This window comes from Furipterus horrens, unplaced genomic scaffold (genome assembly GCF_987537825.1).
Source record: "Furipterus horrens unplaced genomic scaffold, mFurHor1.1.pri manual_scaffold_8, whole genome shotgun sequence".
In the NCBI taxonomy this organism is placed as follows: domain Eukaryota; kingdom Metazoa; phylum Chordata; class Mammalia; order Chiroptera; family Furipteridae; genus Furipterus; species Furipterus horrens.
In genome coordinates, this window is record NW_028327178.1 from 72,433,327 (window position 1) to 72,454,876 (window position 21,550).

The window sequence follows — 21,550 nt, forward strand, 5'->3', positions numbered from 1 at the left end:
TCCTAGGCTAAGGGACAAGTCAACAAAATAAAACATTGGTAGAACATCCAGTGGAAGATTAGGTGACTGCTTAACATCTACAGTGTAGAAGAGTATCCAGTGACATGGGAGAGATTCCTGGGGAGAAGTGGGTAAAAGCAGGTTATAGCACATAATGCAACTGTGAGCCCATTTTTCTGGAAAATTTCTATATTTATTCAGAGAATATAAACTCATGAGTGGGAAGGAGCCATGTTTGGCTACATTTGAGGTGCAGCAGAGACAGGGGAAGAAGGAGAGAAGCAGACATAGAGCGACCAAAGGAATCAGAAATGAGAACCAGAGACGGATTAAGGTCAGTTGAGGCCCTGGGCACAGAAGAAAATATTGGGCCCCTTTTATAAAAGAGAGAGACAGGGAAAATAAAAATACATGTTAACCATACTTTATGCAGCATAGTAATGAAACCAAACTTGGTGTCATTAGAAAAAAGTGTAAAGTTGGGGTTTTGTGAGGCCCTTCAGAAGTTAGGGCCCAGGGTGCATACCTGGGTTAAATCCACCTCTGATGAGAACCTGGGTCTAGTTCCTCATTCTCGTCAGTACTCCCAGTGTCCTTCCATAATTCCCCCTTCTTTTTGTGAGCAGGTTTTAAAAAGGGGACTGTTATTTGCTGTGTTGGGAATACCAAAATGGTTAACATTGCTATGACCATACCTACTTTCCAGATATGAAGTGAAAATGAAGGCTGAGAAAGCCAAGCAGCTTAAAGTAAATGGTGGCATTGAGACTTGAACTTTGGTCATCTGAGGGTTTACTGGAGCCAGGTGCCTCCAGATCTGTGGGTCAGGACAACAGGAGCCCAGCAGCAACCCAGTGGGGATTACTAAGGGCATTTTCTTAATAGAGGGGCTGCTCAGAGCTGGGTGTGACGAGTGGAGGGAACCACAAGGGGCATTGAGGCACCACAAGCAGCAGTGGGGGAAAGGCCAGGGGAGAAAGTGTTTCCAGTCACTGGTAAAGAGAGGGCCACCTGACAGAGGGGATGAGTGGAGGGCAGGATAAATATTCTGCCTTCTCTCTCCCACACCCCCAGTCTCCTGCCAACTTTTTCTGTAGGCTGGCTCCAACAGGAAGAGGAACACTAGAGATCTAGGCAACACAGTCCCTGAGGCTCAGCATTTCAGGGTGTAGGCAAGGCAGGAATGATCTGGGATGCAGAGTCTAGTTGAGTCCTAAATTTCCTGGGCAATATGAGGACAACATGAGGCCAAGTGTGGTCAGAGTGGTTTTCTGGAAAAGCCACCAGCGTGGCCAGATTGGGGGCTGATGCAAGGAAAAAATTTCCCCAGTTTTCCCCCAAGGAGTGGTGCTCACCTCTCCTTCCTCCCCTGGCCCCCTTCTCCCACATTTTCCTCTCCTGGATTCTACTTTCTTCTTCCCCTTCCCCACACAGTGAGAACAACTGGGGGGACCAGGGGACAGGGGGCACACAGAAAGTTTCTCCTTGCTCCACATCTCTACTGCCTGATGATAACAAATGCTTATTGTGCATGTGAAGCAGGGAGTGAGCACAAGGGAGGGAGTGGGGAGAGGGAGACAGGAAGGGGGAGGCTGATAGTGGGTGTGTGGTTACCAGTGTGGGCACCTGGGATCCATTGGACTGGGATCATCCAAGGAACCAGATAGGATGCAACAAAGAATTGTGCCATTGGGAAGGGGAAGCTGTAGGATTTATTCCCAACTGACCCTTGTGGGTGGACGGTGGCTCCTCGTGGCATTAAATCCCCTTCACTTCTTGGCTGTTCTGAGCACAGGCTGAGGAGCTGAGAAAGCCTTCAATTCAGCTGGAGAAGCAAAGCCATGTGGATGTTTGAGGTGAGAGCTGTGTTCCTTCTCAAGAACTGTTCACCTAAGGAGCCCAGAGGAGGGCCCATGAAGGAGAAACAGTCTCTTCACTGGAGGCCCACATACCCAGCCCCACTGTGTGCACAAAGGGAAATAAGACAAGGCACCTGCTGAGCTAACCATGGCCCAGGTCCTGGAGGTGTTAAAGTAGAGATGCAAAATGCTATGGGACTGCATGGACTGTGCCTGACTCACAGTGAAGGTTTCTGGCAGGAAGGTTTCTTGCAGTGGACAGAATGGAGGAGACTGGAGCGGAAAGATTTGAATGGTTGAGGAGGGCTTTAACAGTTGGAGAGAACCCAGGGAGAGCACTTCTGGTTCAGCTGTAGGATGGGTATCCAAGAGTATGAGAGCAAAGGGACTGGTGCTGCAGGGGCAAATGATGGGGTGAGATGAGCCTCAGCAGGAAAGTGGATCTGATCATGGGGACTGGGTGCCTGGTAGACACAACTTTTGCCTGAAGACAGTGGGAACCAACACAGGCCTTTGTGCACATCACTGGTGTCTTTTTCAAGGTGGGTTGAAAGGTGTAGGAAGGCCAAAGGCAGGGACCCAATTAGGGGAGAGCTGGATGGAGCACTTCAGCCACCAACTGGACTGATCCTCAAGGGGACAAGGGGCCTCAGAGAGACTGATGCTGCCCACATTGAGCCAGTGAGCTTGTTACTGGCCACTGCTTGCCAGAGCCCTGCCAGAGCCCTGCTGGAGCCCTGCCAGAACACTGCGGGAGCTCTTCTTGAGCCCTGCCAGAGCCATATGAGGTGCTTCATCAGAGGGTGTCCCTGACACCTGGGTGGCAGCCTCAGGGGAGACTCCGATGACTGGATCATAGTGCCTGGCAGAGGAAGGGAGGCATTGGCCCTCCCAGCAGGGCACACAGACCGCCTCTGTGCTGAGGGGTGCAGGAGCTTTATGGGCTGTCTGCTTGCTCAGTGCCAGGACAACACAGGCTCTCTTTATAGGACCCAGGCAGCTGGGGGCAGGACAGTAGCTAAGGCAAGGGAACAGGGTTTCCATGGAGCAGCTCAGCTGTGGTGTGTTGGGTGAGGGCCCCACAAAGATAGGACCAGAAGATGGCAGGCAGGGTCTGGGAGGTCCCTGAAGAAGGCTCCTTTGGGCCAGCCAGGTGACACCACATGGTGAGCAGCTGTTACAGCCTGGCCTGAACTGAAGGCTCTCCTGACTTGCCCCCTTGCTAATTAAAGCTGCTCAGTACCCAGGGGCCATGGGGCCTTCTGGTGGGTCTTACATGTCTAAAAAGGCCAGTGTTTGAAATGCATAACCCTGACTGTTATTGTGTTTGCTCTGGTGAGATTCCTGGTGAGATGATGGGCCCCCATGAGTCTCTCATTCAGAACCCCACCTTCCCAACCCTAGTCAGCTCTCCCTTGGTTATTTTCCCTGGCCACCCATCTGGCTATTTCTCTGGCAGCAAACACTCTGTAATTTGCTCAGATGGTCTCGCCAAGCCGGCATCACAGGCATGCAACCTGGGCAGTCACATAGTACCCTGTGCTCAGAAGGGCCTCCAACTTGGCTTAATGTGCCACTGTCACCATCTTGAAATTTTTAATGATTTTTTAATAAGGGCTCCTAGATTTTTATTTTGCACTGGGCCCCACAAATTATGTGGCTGTTCCCATCTCAGGGCTCAGGCTGAGGATAGCCCAGTGGGTGGGGTCCTTAGTTACTTGTCATCTCTAAGTCCTTCTGACTTCCCCAACTAAGGATAGGACTAGAGGTTAACTGACAGTCTCTCAAACATTTTCAAACATCAAATTTCTAAAACCTCTGACAAAATTACCTTTAAAAATAAGTATTTTAATTGAAATTACACATACTTATTGTGAAAAATTTAAACAATACAGAAAAAAATACCAAGAAGAAAGTGAGGGAAAAAAATTTAAACTCTATCATGAAGAAGTATCCATTATCAACATTTTGGTGAACATTTTTATGGTTCTGTGTGTCTGTGTATTTATATACTATCTTAGTCAGCTTTGACTGCTATAACAAAAATACCATAGTTTGGGTCACTTGAACAACAAACACTTCACTTCCGGCCAAGATGGAGGCATAGACAGACATGCTGCATCTCCTTCCACAACTAAGAAGGAATACAACTACCTCAAAACTAGAGACAACCAGCAGTTCCAGAAAATCAAGCTGCATGGAAGTCCAACAAACAAAGATATAAAGAAGAAATACTCATCCAGACAGGTAGGAGGGGGGCGGAGCTGCATGGAAGGGATTTGGTGTGGTGGCGGTAGCAGATGCAGCAGTGGCAGCAGCAGGCCAGTGGAAAATGCAGTTACACATTTAAAAAAGTTGGGAGGGACACGTGAGGAGCATTCTCAGCCCCAGACCAGACCACATAGCTCACAGTCCCAGTGCTGGAGAAAATCAAGCCTTATTGTTTCTGACTGTGCAAACTAGTGGGTGTTGGGGCAGAGGAAGAAAATGTCTGTCTCTTCAGTATAGTCCACTTGTTTAAAGGGCCCTCATGGGCCTAGAACATCCACAGACCCATCCACTATGGGAATGACAGCCAGGGCAACAGCTAGAGAATCGCCAGTCCCATATGGAGGTGGGAGAAGTGCCTGGAAAAGAGGTGAGTGCTGTGCAAGTGGCATTGTTCCCCTCAGACCCCTCCCCGACACCTAGCGCCACAACGTGGTGAAATGGGTCGCCCTATACTGACGAATACCTAAGGCCTCGCCCCTTACAACATAACAGAAATGACAGTTAACCTAAGACACAAAGGCAAACAAACACAGGAGTCTGTCAAGATGAGGAGACAGAGAATATGGCCCAAAAGAAGGAACGGATCAAGGTTCCAGTAGGACAACTAAGCAACGAGGAGATAGCCAACCTAACAGATGAGGATATATCCAACCTAAGAGATGCAGAGTTCAAAACACTGGTGATAAAGATGCTCACAGGCTTGACAGATATGCTTGAGTATGACAAACACATAAGGGGAGAAGTGAAGGCTCTGCTAAGTGAAACAAAGGAAAACCCACAGAAAACCAATGGTGAAAGGAAGGAAATTGGGGTTCAGATCAATTGTTTGGAATGTAAGGAAGAAAAAAAACAGTCAACCAATACAGAATGAGGAAACAAGAATTGAAAAAAATGCGGAGAGTCTTAGGAACCTTTGGGACAACTTTAAATGTACCAATATCTGAATCATAGGGGTGCAAGAAGGAGAAGAGAAGAGCAAGAAATTGAAAGCTTATGTGAAAAAATAATGAAGGAAAACTTTCCTAATTTGGTGAAGGAAATAGACATACAAGTCCAGGAAGCACAGAGAGTCCCAAACAAGCTAGATCCAAAGAGGACCACATCAAGACACATCATAATTAAAATGCCAAAGGTTCAAGATAGAGAATCTTAAAAGCAGCAAGAGAAAAGCAGAGAGTTACTTACAAAGGGGTGCTTATAAGACTATCAGCTGATTTCTCAAAAGAAACTTTGCAGGCAAGAAGGGACTAGCAAGAAATATTCAATGTGATGAAAAACAAGGACTTGCAACCAAGATTATTCTATCCAGCAAAGCAATCATTTAAAATAGAAGGGCAGGTGAAGTGCTTCCCAGACAAGGTAAAGCTAAAAGAGTTCATTATCACCAAGCCATTATTGTATGAAATGTTAAAGGGACTTATTTAACCAAAAGGAGATCAAAACTATAAACATTAAAATGACTCACAACTATCAACAACTGAATCTAAAAAATAAAAACAAAATCCAACTAAGCAAACCAGAATAGGAACAGAATCATAGGTATAGGGATCACTTGGAGGGTTGTCAGCTGGGAGGTGGAAGGGGGAGAAATGAGCAAAAGGTACAGAGATTAAGAAGCATAATTGGTTGGTACAAAATAGACAGGGGGAAGTTAAGAATAATATAGGAAAGGGTGAAGCCAAAGAACTTCTGTGCACAACCCATGGACATGAATTAAGGGGGCTGGGATTGCTGGAGGGAAGGGGGGTACAGGGCAGATGGAAGAAAAGGGAAAAAATTTGGGACTACTATAAGAACATAATAAAATAGACTTTAAAACAACAACCACAACAACAATAACAACAGCAACAAACACTTATTTCTCAAAATTCTAGAGGCTGAAAGGCCTAAGATCAGGATGTCAGCAAATTTGGTGTCTGGTAATGAACTCCTCACATGGCAGAGAGCAAGCTCTAGTCTCTTTCTTCTTATAAGGATGCAAATTCCATCATGTGGGTTCCACCTCATGATCTCATCTAAAACTAATTTTCTCCCAAAGGCCTCATCTCCTAAAACAATCACATTGGGAGTAGGGTTTCAACATATGAATTTGGGGGGAGGGGGAGCACAAACATGCAGTTATACATATATATGTATATATATGCATATACACATATATTTATATCATATTTATATATTCATATACATTTACCCACATACAATTTTATATAAAGGGTATATATATTTTTAATATATGTTATATTTATGTGTGTGTGTGTGTGTATTACTTCATATTAAGATTTGGGCTGTTTAAAGTCCAGGGTATAAGATTTACCTCACTCGTTTTTAATAGCTGCCTAGAATTTCATTGCACTTGTAAGCCATCATGGGTGACTTAATTAGCAGCCCTTCACCATACACATGTCAGTTGTTGCCAGACTTTCACTCAAAACAACACTGTGACAAAAATCCCTAAATATACATCTTGAGCGGGGAGGCAGTCTGTTGTATAGACAGAGAAGTTAAAACATTATTTAAAACCCTCAGCAAGTGGACAAATTTGATGGGCTCATATTTGAACCTCTGGGGTTTAAACAGTTGTTCCCAAGCCTGACTGTATTCAACTCTCCAAGAATGTGTGGAATATCCCAATCCAAATCCTTGGGACTGGCCACTCAACTGTCTGCCCTACCCACCAGCTTAAAACTTGTTTCTTTAAATCAGTTCGTGGAAGAGACCTTTTTTTCCCCTTGACCTCTGACCCCAGGTGTCCTCTGTGAGAAGGAACAATGATAGTTCTCTGCCTGAAGGCACTGGCCCTCTCTCAGAAGACGCCTCCTGCCACAGCTCTGGGCATATCCATCAGCGCCACTTTCTATCCTGCAACACCCAATGTACAGCATATGCTCAACATGTATTTTAGGATTGGATGAAAAGTAGTCTCACATCCTTTTTTCTTTATTTCCCCTCAACATTTATTATAAAAAATTTCAAACATATAGAAAATTTGAATAAGTTGTAGAATGAACACCATACACCCACCACATGGATAGTGTTTCACTCTATTTTCTTCATCATACACAGTTTGTCCAGAAAGTATCCAGGCATGTAATATGAAAAATAGAGACATTTATTGAAGAAGATACAAAAAACATTGTGCATAAGACAATGATACCTTAGTCCTCTTTAAAGTTATGACTTTCTAGAGGAAACCTGGTTCATTGGTAGAGGTTTGAATTAAGTCATTAGCAACTGCAGCATGATGTTCCTTCTGCTCTGGTAGCAGAAGTCCTGGAATGAATTTTGCCATGATACGTTTCATGCCAAGATCCTGCGACAAAATCTTGGGTGCAGTCGTTTTTGGAATTTCCAGATCAGCGTCTAGGTCTTGCACTCTCAGGCATGGATCTTTGTTGATAGCATCCTGTACATGTTCAACATTCTCAGATATTCTGCTTGTTGCAGGCCTTCCAGAATGTGGATCACTTTCAACAGATTCTCGACCATCTTTGAAATGTTTGTGCCACACTTTTATTTGTGCTGCACTCATTGCATTGTCCCTGAAAGCCTTCTGACTCATCTGGATAGTTTCTGCGGAGGAACGTGCAAGCTTAATGCAAAATTTGATACAGATTTGTTGGTCTACTTGCTCAGTCATTTTGAATGCGATGGCCACACAGTACACATGCTCACTCAACAGCATCTACCGACACCACTTACCAGTACAATGAATTCATCATTCTTTACGCATGCATATTCAAGTCTACTCTCCTTGGCCGCCAGGTTACATCAATGTCCTGCAAACTGCTCTCATTGTATTAACAATGGTTGGACTTTTCCCAGATAGACCTTGTGTATCTATCCATCTCTCTATCTACCCATCAATCCATCCTATTTTTATACTGTTATGGTGCATTCGCAAGCAAAGAGGAAACGAGGCAATTTAGAAGCAAATTGTGGCGTTTATTTACCTGGCCAGGGATGGTTCTTTCCCATACAAAAACAGAAGATGGGAGGACCGCCCTGCCTCACAAACTAAAGGGGGTTATCTAAAATTCAAATGTAAACAGGCATCTTATATTTTTATTTGGTAAGTCTGCCCCCATCTCCAACCCATGATGGGCCACAGCTGGTTAGCTCCTCCACTCCCCTGCCAAGGAGGTGTCTCTTCTGGCTACTTGGTCCATGTGGACTCAGAGTAAATCAGGAGAGCTCCAGCCTCCCCAGCCTGCCATCTAAACCTTCCCTGCAGCACTGAGGGGGCAGATGAATCCTTCACAAGCCCCTGAGATGTGGGAATAGCTCAGTCAGAATTGGGCTCCTGTCCTCTCATTCCAGGCTGCTGGGACACAGATGTTTTCACTGTACATGGTGCCAGTGACGCTCACTCCAATTCTGATATTTAAGGGTGAAGGGGACTGATAATTTCACAGGTCCCAGCAGAGGGCCTGGTTCACTCAGTGTCTGATAAATGACAGTGACCCCTCTGTACTCCTTGTTCTTGCTCCCTGCGTTGACACAGCAAGGGGCTATAAATGTGAGGAAATGATTCTCCAAAGGGGAATGCCTCTTTTTTCTTGAGCAGGCTTCTTGTGAAATCATTGTGTTTAAAGCACACATCATAGTAGTGAGGGCAGTTCTGGGAATTGCAAGGACAAAGTCTGGCTTGCAATTGGTGGAACAAGGTGAGAGTGTGGACACTTCTGGGCAGGCTTCCCGAGTCCACAAGGGACAAAGTCCAAACCCCACACCAGGCCTATGGCCAGCCAGCCCTGGCTTATCTTTTCAGCCTTGTTCCTCCCTCTCATTTTATTTTCTTCCAGGCCAACTCCTTTCAAATCTGGAAGCAGAAAGAGCTGGCTATTTGAGATTCAGGAAGACATCCCTTTACTATAAAGTCTGCTCATGGGGAAGATGTCACTCACTCTCAGTGCCTCACTTTTTCACCAGCCGAGTGGGCTAAGGAATTCTGCCTGCCTTCTTTGCAGAGCAAATAGGACTTCCCCATACATTTGAGAACTTGGGAAGGGTCAAGGTTTTTCTCCATGCCTCCAGGAAGGGAAGTGCCCCAAAGTGCCTTCTGTCCATGTGGGTGTCCCCTTTTGAGACTCGAAAGGTTTCCTAACTGTTCTCATCAACTTGAAGCTGGTTCCTCTTCAGCAGTATGTGCTTGTGAACATTTAGTTTTATGTTTCTTTCTGCCACTTCATTCTGAGGTCATTGACCTGCCGTAGGCTGTGATTCCCCTCAGAGTGCCTGGTGTTCGGATGGTGCTCAATGAACAAACGTAGATTGTGAAATCTGACTGCCTTTGAGGTGTCTAGAACAGAGAGAGAGGCCCTTAGCCTCCCATTTCCTGGTGATTATTATAAAACAACAGTTAATTTCTGTCCCTGAAAGCAGGACCCTCCTTTGTCCAGTTGTAAGTCTTCTTGGGAAGATTAACACTCCAAATTCTGATTAGTCCTTTTTATGTCTATAGGAGACCAGCACTGATTTTAAGACAGGCCCTTTATTTGTGTTATTTTATTTAATTCTCACAATAACCCTGAGATGGATACTGTTTCTACCACCCCCACTTTACAGTTGGAGAAACTAAGCCCCAAAGAGATTAAGCAACTTCCCGAAGTCACACAGCTAGCAAGTAGTACATAAGGAATTTGAACCCAAGCTGGTCTAATGCTAGAGAGTATGCCCTTGAACCTCTGGGCTACACTGTCTGAGGGTTATGAGGGCTCTAAAGGGATAAGGAAGAAAGCTTGGAGGGACTGGGTGCTGAGTAGGGTGATAGATGTGTGTGCATTCTGTGTGTGTGCATGTGCAGGGAGAGGTTGCTGCATGGGAAGAGGAGGACCTGGGAGAGAGGAGCTGATGGGCAGGGCTAAGGAGAGAGAACCCAGACTAGGGAGGTGGGGCTTGGTGACCATGCCCTGCCAAGCTCTCCCTCCCAGTTCGGCACCTAGCCAGGCTTCGCTTGTGCAGCTAATGAGAAGCAGATTGAGGAATGGGACAGGCTAGAGACCGGAAGGCTGACTCTCTGCTACGTGGCATCCTTCAGCTTTCCTTGAGCCTGCTGCCAACCTTCTGAGAGCTGGGCAGGCCTTAGCAGCTGCACCGCGGTCTCCCTTCAGTTTTACTCCAGGTCAGACTGCATTGTATTAAAAGATGGACTTAAACATTGCCAGCTTCAGTGAATAATGCAACAGGCGCTGATGGAGACATTGGCCACTCACAAGAGAATGACCCTCTTGCAATGGGTCTCCCTTTCCTCCCTCAACATGTGAACAGTCCAGCCCACAGGCATCGTGCATCAGGGAGCAAGGGTGCAGAGGGCTTTAGCAAGGACTGCTCTGAAGGGCCAGATGGTTTAGCCCCCAGAGAGGGCATAGAGGCAAGGGTGGTAGGCTCCATTAGCTCCAAGTCTGGGAGTGTCTTGGTGACAACTGTATCCCCAGCACCTTGCACAATGTACCTAGTAGATGCATAAGAAATGTTTAAGCTACCTAAAATAATGTCTCTGCAAACAAGTTCTGAAATCTGTTGTGGGTTCGAACCTCAGCCCCATGACTACTTACTAGTTCAGGTGAGAGGTTAACTTCTCAAAGCTTTAGTTTTTCTATCTCTGAACTGGAGAGAATGAGTATTTACCTTATGAAGGGTGTTTTGAAGATTAAATCTAATACTTATTTAGCACTTTGTGTCAGGCATCATTTTAAGTGCTTTATCTGTTTTTACTTACTGAATCCCACAACAACCTGAGGGCAGGTAAGTTATTGTTCCCATTCTATAAGGGAGGAAACTGCTACCCAGAGAGGTTAAGTAACTTTCTCAGGGTCACACATCTGGTAAGAATCAGAGCCAGGCTTCAAACTCAGGCAGTTGGTTTAGGGCCCAACTCTGAACCAAGTGCCATTCTGAAATGTGCAGAGATCAGCATGGTGCCTGGCACATAGTAAGTACTCACTGGAAGGTAGCCATTAACATTATTCTACAAAAAATAGGAGGCAAAATGGAATACTCTGGGTCTCCCTGAAAGAATTAGGGTGATAGAATTTTGTACCATTCATTGTTTATTCATCCAGTCATCCAATCTTTATTCAACAACTTTCCTGCAAACTTTGTCCAAAATGCAGGGAGAGTGGGTGTTGGGGAAGAATGGTTCTGGGTTTGTCATACTCCTTAAAGCCTATTTGGGGGCAAGAGCAGAGAGCCATCTAAGTGAACTCAAAGGAAAAGGGATTCACTATAGGGACCTAGCTTGTAGGAGGGACCTCAAACCTCATGGACCAGAGGTTACCAGGCCTGATCTCCTCTTCCTGCAGACTGAGTATGTCTTTGAGACTTTGTGCTTCTGCTCCCCAAACTCAGTGTGTGACAGACTCTGAGTTACCATGGTTACAACCCTAATTTTATATGTCCTTATCATTCCAGGGTCAGCATTACCTGACTTGGTTGGGTTTTTTTGAGTTCCAATTCTAAGCCCCACCAGGGGTGAGGTTATCTGTTTTAAACCAGGTTGCCTACTGCTTCATCCTCAGCAAGGATAGACATGTTCAAAAAATATAGTCACTAGGAAGGCACCCCAAGCATCCCTTTTTGACTATTGCTACACTATTTTTATTTTATCATCTTACCTCTCTTTCCCCAAGACTGTTAATAAGCTCTGAGAGCCACAGTAATATGACCTAAAGACAGCCAATTTATATTTTCAATCTTTGTCACCTGCCAATTTCCTTCAAAAACATGCTTTGCTAGGCAGGTGGGTCCACTCTGCCAATGCAACATACTGGGCTCCTTACTGCCCCCAAACTCTGCTCACACTTTCCCCTTTATTCAGAACACCCTCCTCTTCAAATCTTAGTCAGCCCCTAAAATCCAGCTCAACTTCTATCTCCTCCATGAATCTTCCACATGATTCCAGCTTGAGTGTAGCTTTTATTGTGTCGTTCATCATTTGGTTATCTTCTATATTAATTGTCAGGAAAAATTAATGAAAGACCCAAAAATAGACAAGAAAAATAAGAAGATCACTGAGTGTCCTGTCTAGGGCACCCTCCCTTCCAGATTATCTCTGCTTTTCATTGTCTTTGAGCTATCTCACATCTCTGTAAGTAATAAAAAACTAATAATAATGCCAATGATTTATGTTCATAGAAATGCCGATTAACTGTGTCCAGTGGAATTCAATTGATTATTGACCTTTGGATAGACTCCTTCTCACCCATGTGTAATTATTTCAGCATTCTGATCACCTAGATGTATTTGGTTCTTGTAATTCTCCTTTAAACCTCTTAGAACTCCTCAACTGGTTCCCTCATTAATGAATGAGTTAAATAAAATTTGTGTATTTTGATGAGGCATAAGTTAACCACATGTTCCACCCAAATTAGTCTTTGACATTATTTAACTCTCAAATGAGAAAAGAATGGTTTGGCACACTGTATTGTTCAGTGTTTTGGGGGAGCAAGCAACAGAAACTAGCAGTAGCTAACTTTAGGCACACAGACACAAAAAAGAAGATGTTGGGAGATCATTGGCTTGTGGAATTTACAAGAGAGTCCATAGCTGTGGCCTTAGAAAATGGTCTAGAGCTGTGGGTAGTCTGTGGTAGGACTATAGGCAAAGGCACAGGATGGGCTGGCTTGGGAACCTCCTTTGGACACTTCCACTGTAGAACATTGCTGCTGTTGACCTCTAACCACTGCTGTAGCCATGAAATGAACACTAACTGATTCTTGAGTATTTTCATCTCTCGCTCAACACTTGAAGTCCTGGGCAGGATTATCTAATTGTCTGGGCCAGGGCCGATGCCCTTATCCTGCACCCTTCTGGATTAGGAAGCAGGGACCTACCACCCACCAATATCCACACAATGGAAGCACATCCTGCCAAATCAGGAAAGAGCTGCCAAAAGGTGACAACTGTCTGCCAGTCTTTTCCTGAGACTAAATTGTGTCTTCTATAAATACTATCACCACAAAGTACATATGTTCCTTGTTTAGATAGTGAGGGGATCACTAGGGACCCAGTCCACAAGATCTTGGAGACATTATGAAAGAGGCTGCTGGAAAATGTGGAATTAGAGACTGTCTGTGCTGGGTGGGTCACAGAAGCCACCCGAAGCAAATCCTCTCATTTTCCTCTTGAGGTCACTAAGCTGCATGTGGTGGAGGTCCTGTGTGGCCTGTAAGACAGGCCCAGTCTCACAGTATGCTTTGTTCATGAAATGTTCATGAAATGGGGTATGCCTGCTTACCCTCAAATATGATTATTGTCACCAGTGGGAGGGAGCAGCCAGCAGCTGATTTGAAACAGCATCCTGAGTAACATTTGGCTCTTGGGATGCTTCCCAGCTTTGTTGGCAACAGACTTCTCTCCCATGGTATGCTTTGCTGATGTGGCTGGTTGTGGGAAGCTGGAGGCACAGTGTTCTAAGGATTCGTTTGCAAAATGAAACCATGCCCTTGAAAGTCTCTGCACATCACAGCTGTGAAGAGATGTGAGTGAAAGGCCAAAGGCAACTTCTAGCTAGTCCCGTGTTATCCTCCCACCCTGAGATGCCCACAACTTTGGGAACTCAGCTGTTATAGCTGCAAAGTGTCTCCTGTCATGGGCCTTTTAGGAGTAAATGGATCTCTGTCTTCTCTTTGCTGAGACTTCATCCTCTCCTGCTTCTTCCTCTTCTTTCATCTCACTCAAATCCTGATTTCCAGAAGGTAGGAAACTTCACCTTCACTGGAGGTACAAGTGTGATCATTGGGCTTGCTGGACAACCCAGTTTGGGAAGACAGGTGTTTTTCTGTATACTGGGCAGGTCTCCAGTAGGGGTGAGGAGGGGTTCTGGTATACAGGCCATCAACTATTCACCATGTGGAGGCCTTTGGGGTTTGACAGAGGTGCGCCTGCCAGGCAAGGGCAGGAAGCCATGTGTCCAGTTCCATTCCTGTGGGGCAGCTTTCTCTTCTCTACTCAGGCACCCTGCCTAATCCCAAAGAGACCTAGTCTGCCCATTGTAGCCTCTTGACAGCCCTCACTATCCCCCCTTCTCTCCTCTGTTTCCAGTCAGATCGAGGCTCAAGTTGCCCTACTGCTACTTACTTCGTGACCTTGGGCAAGTTTCTTCACTTCTCAGAGACTTGGGTTTCTTTATCGGTATAACAATAATGACAGTAAGACCTGTCCCAAAGATAGCACATACATATAAAGTGCATGTGGGGCTATTAGTATTGGTTATTATTAAGTTTTTTTGTTTTGTGCTTTTATCTTTCTCTCCAATTGGATTAGGCAACGAATCTCTCCTTTTGTCTCACCTTTAGTTTTCTACTGTGTGTGTCATTGAGTAGGTGTCCGAAGAGTTGTTGATTGAGACACTGGGGAGGGGGATTAACACTGCTGAGCTCTGACTGGTATCTGCTGCTGCATCTACTTAATGTTCATCTGGTTCTGTGAGGTAGGGAGTAGTACCCATCTTACAGATGATGAAACTGAGGCTGAGAGCACAAGGAGGTGGTGAATGCAGCCTCACTGGGCTTCAAAGCCTACAGTATTCCTATGACACCATGTTGAATTACAGCTCTTGCTAGTGTCCTCTCTAGTTCTTCTGCCCTATCAATCAGCAAATAGTTCAAGTATGACTGATGGAGCAGCAGGAGAGAAAAGAAGGAGGAGTCAAGGGTTTCCTGTTTTGTCTAGTTTTTATACCTCTTGTAGACATTTGCTTGACCATCTGAAATGGCCTCCTCATCTTTGGAAAGATCCCCAGATACCTGAGTGCAAAAAACTTCTTCCTTGTGTTTCCTCATGAAAGTTTTTAGCTGAAGTGGTGGAGGTTGAGCTTTACTTCCCTAGCTCAGGAAAGCTGGGAAGTAGAGAGAGAACCCCACCACCCTTCTGGGTCATTTGGGGCTTTTCTGCCCCCAGAGTTTCCTGATTGGTGAGGGAGTCTACCAAATATGCCCATGTCACAGCCTGTCAGGAGTAGGAGTATCCTGAGGGGGAGGGTGTGCACATCCTAGAGTCATAACCACCCTGTCACTCTGCTGCTCCTTGAGCAGCTCAGAGCCTCAGTTCGCCATCTATTAAATGGGAATGATAAGAGAACTTACCATATGAGGTGGTTGTGAAGATTAGAAGAGTTTATGCATGCAACCATCAAAGCCACTATATTTTCATACACTGTGATGTCTGGGATAGAGGCTCTTTATTTTCAAGAAAGACCTCACAAAGTCATTTGTGTCATGGGATTCTCTCAATTGCTTTATCTTGACCAGCCATGATTGTTTGGATAAGATGTGTTACCTGAAACAACCTCCACTGGTCGTCATCTGAAGGAATTGGTAAAAGGAGGCTAGGAAGTTTAACCCAGATTTGCAACTGATTCTCAGGTGTATGGTGAACAAGTCATATAAGGACACTTAAGAAATCCATAATCAGTGGTTACATTATGGAGACCATGCTTAAACAGCCCCAGGATGAATGGAACAACCAGCTGCCCTAATGTTATGCAAATAGGTGCTCCAGGCTTGGGATAAAAATTCCATTGAAAGCATCCTCCAGATTCCAAAAATGCTTCATCACAAAGAACAGTGCTTGAGGGAGAGAAGAAGTTGAGCTCAGAAAACTCGGATGACTCAAAAGACGGCTTTGACGATGGCAAAGACCCTGAGTGCAGAGTTAGAAGAACCTGCATGAAATTGAGTTATGGAATGACGTTCATGAAGAAAGCAGCTCTTCTAAATTTATATATCAGTACTGTAATATACTATTGCAGGCATGCAGGGCAGGTAATAAATTAATTGTTAAAAGTAGATGTTTGGATATTTCATATGCTTTAACAAAGATTATATATTCAATTGGGCCTTTTGAGTGGGAAAATGGGGACTCATGTTTTTGGGTTTTTTATTTGTTTGCTGTTGGTGCCCCCCTTCCCCAAACATCCCCTTTCCAGAAGGCCCTACTCCTGATAGCTATCTCTTGTGACTCTGTCCGGGGGCTTCCTCTGGCTACCTGCATTGGGAAGGGCTGCAAATGCCAGGGCATTACTACCCCAGAAACAGCCCTCACCCAGTGGCTGAAGGGCTTGGAGTGTAAATTCTCTCTTAAAGGAGATGATGCTGTTGAGTGCTTTGCACTGGCTTCCACAGTTCCCAGGGGGATTGAGCTCCAGGTGCCCAGTGGTAACCTGCTCGATAACACACCCTTTACTGGCTGACTTCCACAGTCTGTCTCCCTTTCCCATTTGACTTTGGTGCCTTGAGGGTCCTCTGCAAAAAAATAGGTTGTAGTCAACAGTGTCTGTCTCAGATTCTGCTTTTTAAGAAATCCAACCTGTATAGTAAGCACATCTGATAAAGGATAGCAGTTGCTATTATCACTCTATTTTGATGAAGATCAGGAAAATGCAGTTCCTGATTTGTGCTCTCCTTTCCCAGGGCTTGTGGGAGCCCAACCAGAGATCTTTTAGATCTGGTCAGGAAGAGGGAGGTCTGACTATATATTTATCTCAAAGCAATCTCAAAGTGATTCATTTTCTCTCTCTCTCTCTCTTACTCAATTATATGCTTGAGTAGCTAAGCCAAAAATAGGTCCATCCAGAACAATTAAAAGCTTCCTTTGTCAGACCTTGGGGATTTCTCTCTGATCAATGAGAAAAACACCGCAGCTGGAAAACAGCCGAAAACCAAGAACAGGGCGATTGTGTCTTAGCTGTTCAAATGAGCTGAAAATAAACATTCAAATGTGTTTTTAGAAGATTCTTTTATTTTCCAATATGGAATTAGAGGGGGGTGTTATACAGATGAGCAGGAATTTCCAATTAGTTTCCCAGCTCTTTTGTACCCAAACTGTAATTCATTTGTGACAATTTGTATCTGGCTCCACTTACCAGCTCATGAGCCATGGTAAGATATTTACTATCGTATTTATGAATAGTAATAAAATAATGGCAACAGAAATCATGTAACTCATAGTTAACATTTGCTGGTCACTGTGCTAAGAACAGCATATGTTTTATCTCAGCTGACTCTAATGATATTATGAAGAGGTCACTGTTACTATATCTATTTTATTGATGTAGTGACTTGGGCCTGGAGAGGTTAAATAATTTTTCTGAGATCATACAGCCAGGAAGTAGCAAACTAGGGTTCCAAACCCAGATAGCCTGGCTTCAAGGCATGGGCTTCCTAATCATGGGAAGCAACCTGCTTTTTTATACCAGAAGAAAAGAAGAGACAGAATGGCTTGGCTGACTCTATTGATTAAGGCTAGGCTCACCGTGACTTGCCTTTCCCAAGGAGTTGGAACAAGTTGGGATTTTATTTTATTTTATTTTATTTTACGTATTTTTATTGATTTTAGAGAGAGAAAAGAAGGGAGGGAGAGAGAGAGAGAGAGAGAAACATCAACTTGTTCCACTCATTTACACATTCATTGGTTGCTTCCTGTATGTGCCCTGACCTGAAATTGAACCTGCAACCCTGGCATATTGGGACAATGTTCTAACCAACTGAGCTACTCAGTCAGGGCTCACAAATTGGGTTTTGATTCATGCCATTTCTTCTTGCTGCTCTCTTTTGTGGAGAAGTTGGAGAGTTTTTTAAACTGGGTTTCTCCAGGTCTCAGCTGAGTTTGGCTGCAGAAGGGGTCACAACCACAGTGATGGTGGACATTTTCTGGGTCTGCTGTGTCCAGTGACTGGTGTAGTTCCCCAGCCCCTGTGAAACACCGCTATGGGTCCACGCACAAGCCAATTCCCACTGTAAACCACTGCCTTGTTAGGTAGCAGGGAGTGCTTATCTAGAAAGACAGGGTGATGGGGAAAACATGATTCTAGTCATCCACCATCGTAGGTGATCCACTTTCGAGGGCAGGAAGACAAGGGGACTTCGGGGTGCCCATGGAGTTAGGAAGTGAATAAAGATCAAAGAAGGCCTAAAAGGAACATCCAGGGATGCTACAGGGTATAGTCATCCCAGATCCACTTGGCCATCATTCACTGTGATTTTGGCTCTCTGCTCTATTTCCTCCTCTGAAATGGGTGAATGGGTCAGAGGAACCCCGAGGTCTCCCTTTGCATTCAGGTATCCACGCCTCCATGTTGTCTTCTCTCTCCATGTCCTCAGGCTCATCTGCATGGTTGTGTGTCTAGTTGAGTATTCAGCTGGACTGTTAAGTTCTAGAGATCAGTGAATGAGACCTTCTTTGGATTTGGATTTGCACAGAGTAAGTCTAGCGCAGTAGTTCCCAACCGGGGGTAATTCCCTCCCCCCACTTGGGACATTTGGAGATATCTGGAAATATTTTTGATTATCACGACTGGGGGAAGGGTGTTATTAGCATCAAGTGGGTAAAAGCCAGGGATGCTGCTAAACATCCTACAATGCACAGGGTAGCCCCCAAAGAAGGAATGATCCAAAATGTCAGTGGTGTCACAGTTGAGAAATCCTGGTCTAAAGGATGCTAGATGGATTCATGGGCTGTAGGCACCAGGTACTGTACAGTCCCTGATTTCCCCTCCTCTTCAAATCCATCTACCCCAACATTCAGGAGAAGACTACCAAAAAATAGTTATGGCTAATTCAAGACACAGTTATTCTTTAAAAAAAAAAAAAAGCAACATGCACTTATTAAAAAGTTAAGCACAGCTCAGGTTGGTGTGGTTCAGTGCACTGAGCATCAGCCTGAGAACCAAAAGGCTGTTGGTTTAATGCCTGGTCTGTGGGCCAGGTGTCTGGTTGGGGGTGTATGAGAGGCAGCTGGTCGATGTTTCTCTCACACATCGATGTTTCTTTCCCTCTCTTTCTCCCTCATTTCCCTCTTTCTAAAAATAAATAAATAAAATCCTGAAAAAAATAAAAAGTTCAATACAAAATGGTTCAAAAGGGCATACAGCGCATAATGTGTATCCTGGTCTCCTTCCTCTTTCCCCACAGTTCACCACCATTCACCTGTTACTTGTATATCCTTCTGGACCAGAATTTCTCAGTCTCAGCACTAATGACATTTTGGATCAAATAATCATGTTCTGTGGGGCTGTCCTATGTACTTTAGGATATTTAGAAGCATCCCTGGTCTCCATTCACTAGATTCCAAAAATGTCTCCAGACATTGATAAATGTCCCTGGGGGGCCCTGGTTGAGAACCACTATTCTAGAGATATTCTTTGTATATTCTCACATATATGTATTTATGAAAATATGTCTTTTTCTTATGGTGCTTGGCACATAGTAGATGCTCAATGGATATTTATTGAAAGAATGGATAACTGAGAATCAAGCAATTTAAAGAATAAATTCTATCTTAAATGCCTCAGGGGTAAAGGTTACATCTATCTTAGTGCAAATACAGGATATGAAACATTTTTTTCCTAATTCTTACTTTATCAGTTTTGGTTTAAGGAATACCATCTCTTTATGCTCTCCAACCTCTATTCATCTCACTGCTAAATACTTGGATGATGGGACAAGTTCCAGATGCCTCAGAGGCCCATCTTCAGAAGCAGCTGGGCTGCCTGCAATAAGAATGACGATCTTCCCTGCAAGTGAGGGTCTCCTTCCCCTCTCCTGACTGAGGCGGGGAGAGGCATCAGGGATATGCCTTATCTATCCCCAGGCCTCCTCCCATCCCAGGTGCCCTGCCCTGCTAACAAACATCTGGCTTCCATGACAAGCTGTGGCCTTGGTTCAAGAAAGAGCATCCTTTCTAAGAAGGTGGGGGCATTAGTCCAGCTTGGGCAATCAGCTCAAAGTCCATTTTATGTAATTCTGGGCTGCCTGCCCAGCCTCTTCCTGGACTGCAGCTGGGCCTGAGATGTCTCTGGATTTTCCACGTTTCCTGAAGTGGGAACTGGGCAGATGACCTGTGCCCACAACCATCAGGACCTGCTCAGGGTAGACACTCCACCCAGGGTCTGCTTGCATATCACTTACTCTGGGGTCTGAGTGGGGTGTATATGGGAATGTGTAGAGAATGCACAGTGAGGGCAAGGGAGGCAGGGCCTTGTAAAACTTCCCAGGGAACAAGGCAGATTATGGTCACCAATTAGGGTGAGAAGTGTGGCTGGATATGTTGGCTGAGAGCTCAGCTGAGGCTCAGGGTCTCTCTTTGTGGTGGCTTTAGGATAATGACTTATTACATAGTGGCTCAAGGCTTCAAAGACACATGTCCCAAGAGAAAGAAACCTAGGGAAGTTTCATAGCCCTGTCCAACCATGAGTTCCAGGTATGAAAATGAGGTCACCCAACATAGTTTATGCTGGACTCTACTAGTTGAGGTAGTCAAGGCCCATTAGGTTCAAGGTGAAGGGACATACTCACCTATTGATGGGAAAGTATCAAGGTCACATTGTAGAAGAGCACTTGGGTATGGGAGACACTGTTGTGATAATTTTTGGAAAATGCCATCTGCCACAAGCTTGTAATGAAGTCTTGTCCTGGAGAAAAAGGTGAGATCCAGGCTTTCCCAGGTACAACCAGGAGCCTCAGAGCTCCACTAGCTCTCAATGACTATTCCCTGTTAAGCTTCTCTTGACAGTTAGTACAAGCCCAAGGTCAGGGACAGGTTCAAAGGACCCAGATATATTGTCTGCCCAAGTCTCTTCTTTCCTCAGCTCCACTGGTGCCTGCACTATGTTTCACTGGTGGGAGGGTTGGGGCAAAGTGGGAGGGGACTATTCAGGTTGCTGTCTGTGCTTTTAGGCCAGCAACTTTTGTCAATCCCAGAATCTCTTTCACCTATTCTTGGATTCATCCCCTTTTTCCCTTGTCCCTTCCTTGCTCTCAAATCTCTTCTCAGAATTAACCCATCTTTCTTCTTCAAGGAGTGACATTCAGGCTTTCATTGACCTGGAAACCACCACTCCTCTGAGATTGTTCTCACATGGTCACTAGAAACCCCTAATAACCAAATCCTTTTAGTTCTCATCTTGTTTGCTTGGCCTCTCTGTGGCATTGATCATGATCTGCCTGCCTTCTTGGAACTCTTTCTTTGGCACCCCACATCTTCTTCTACCTCTCAGACTGGCTCTTTCTTCTTCTCAGGGTGAATCCTTGGTTCTCTCCTTTCATTGAACTTTGTGACTTTATCTGTCCCCTGATTACAGAATCTATTCCCTGTTTCCTACTTCTCTCATGAGCCCTGAATCTCACATTCTAAATTTCCACTAGGTTTCCCAAAATGGCTGATCTCTGACCATCTTGGGTCCTCTAGACCAGGAATCACAACCCCTGGGCCATGGACTGGTAACTGTTAGGAACTGGGCTGCACAGCAGGTGGTGAGTGGAGGGCAAATGAGCAAAGCTTCACCTGTATTTATAGCCACTCCCCATCACTTACATTAAAGCCTGAGCTCTGCCTCCTGTCAAATCAGCAGTGGCATCAGATTCTCACAGGAGTGTAAGCCCTACCATGAACTGCGCATGGGAGGGATCTAGGTTGTGAACTCC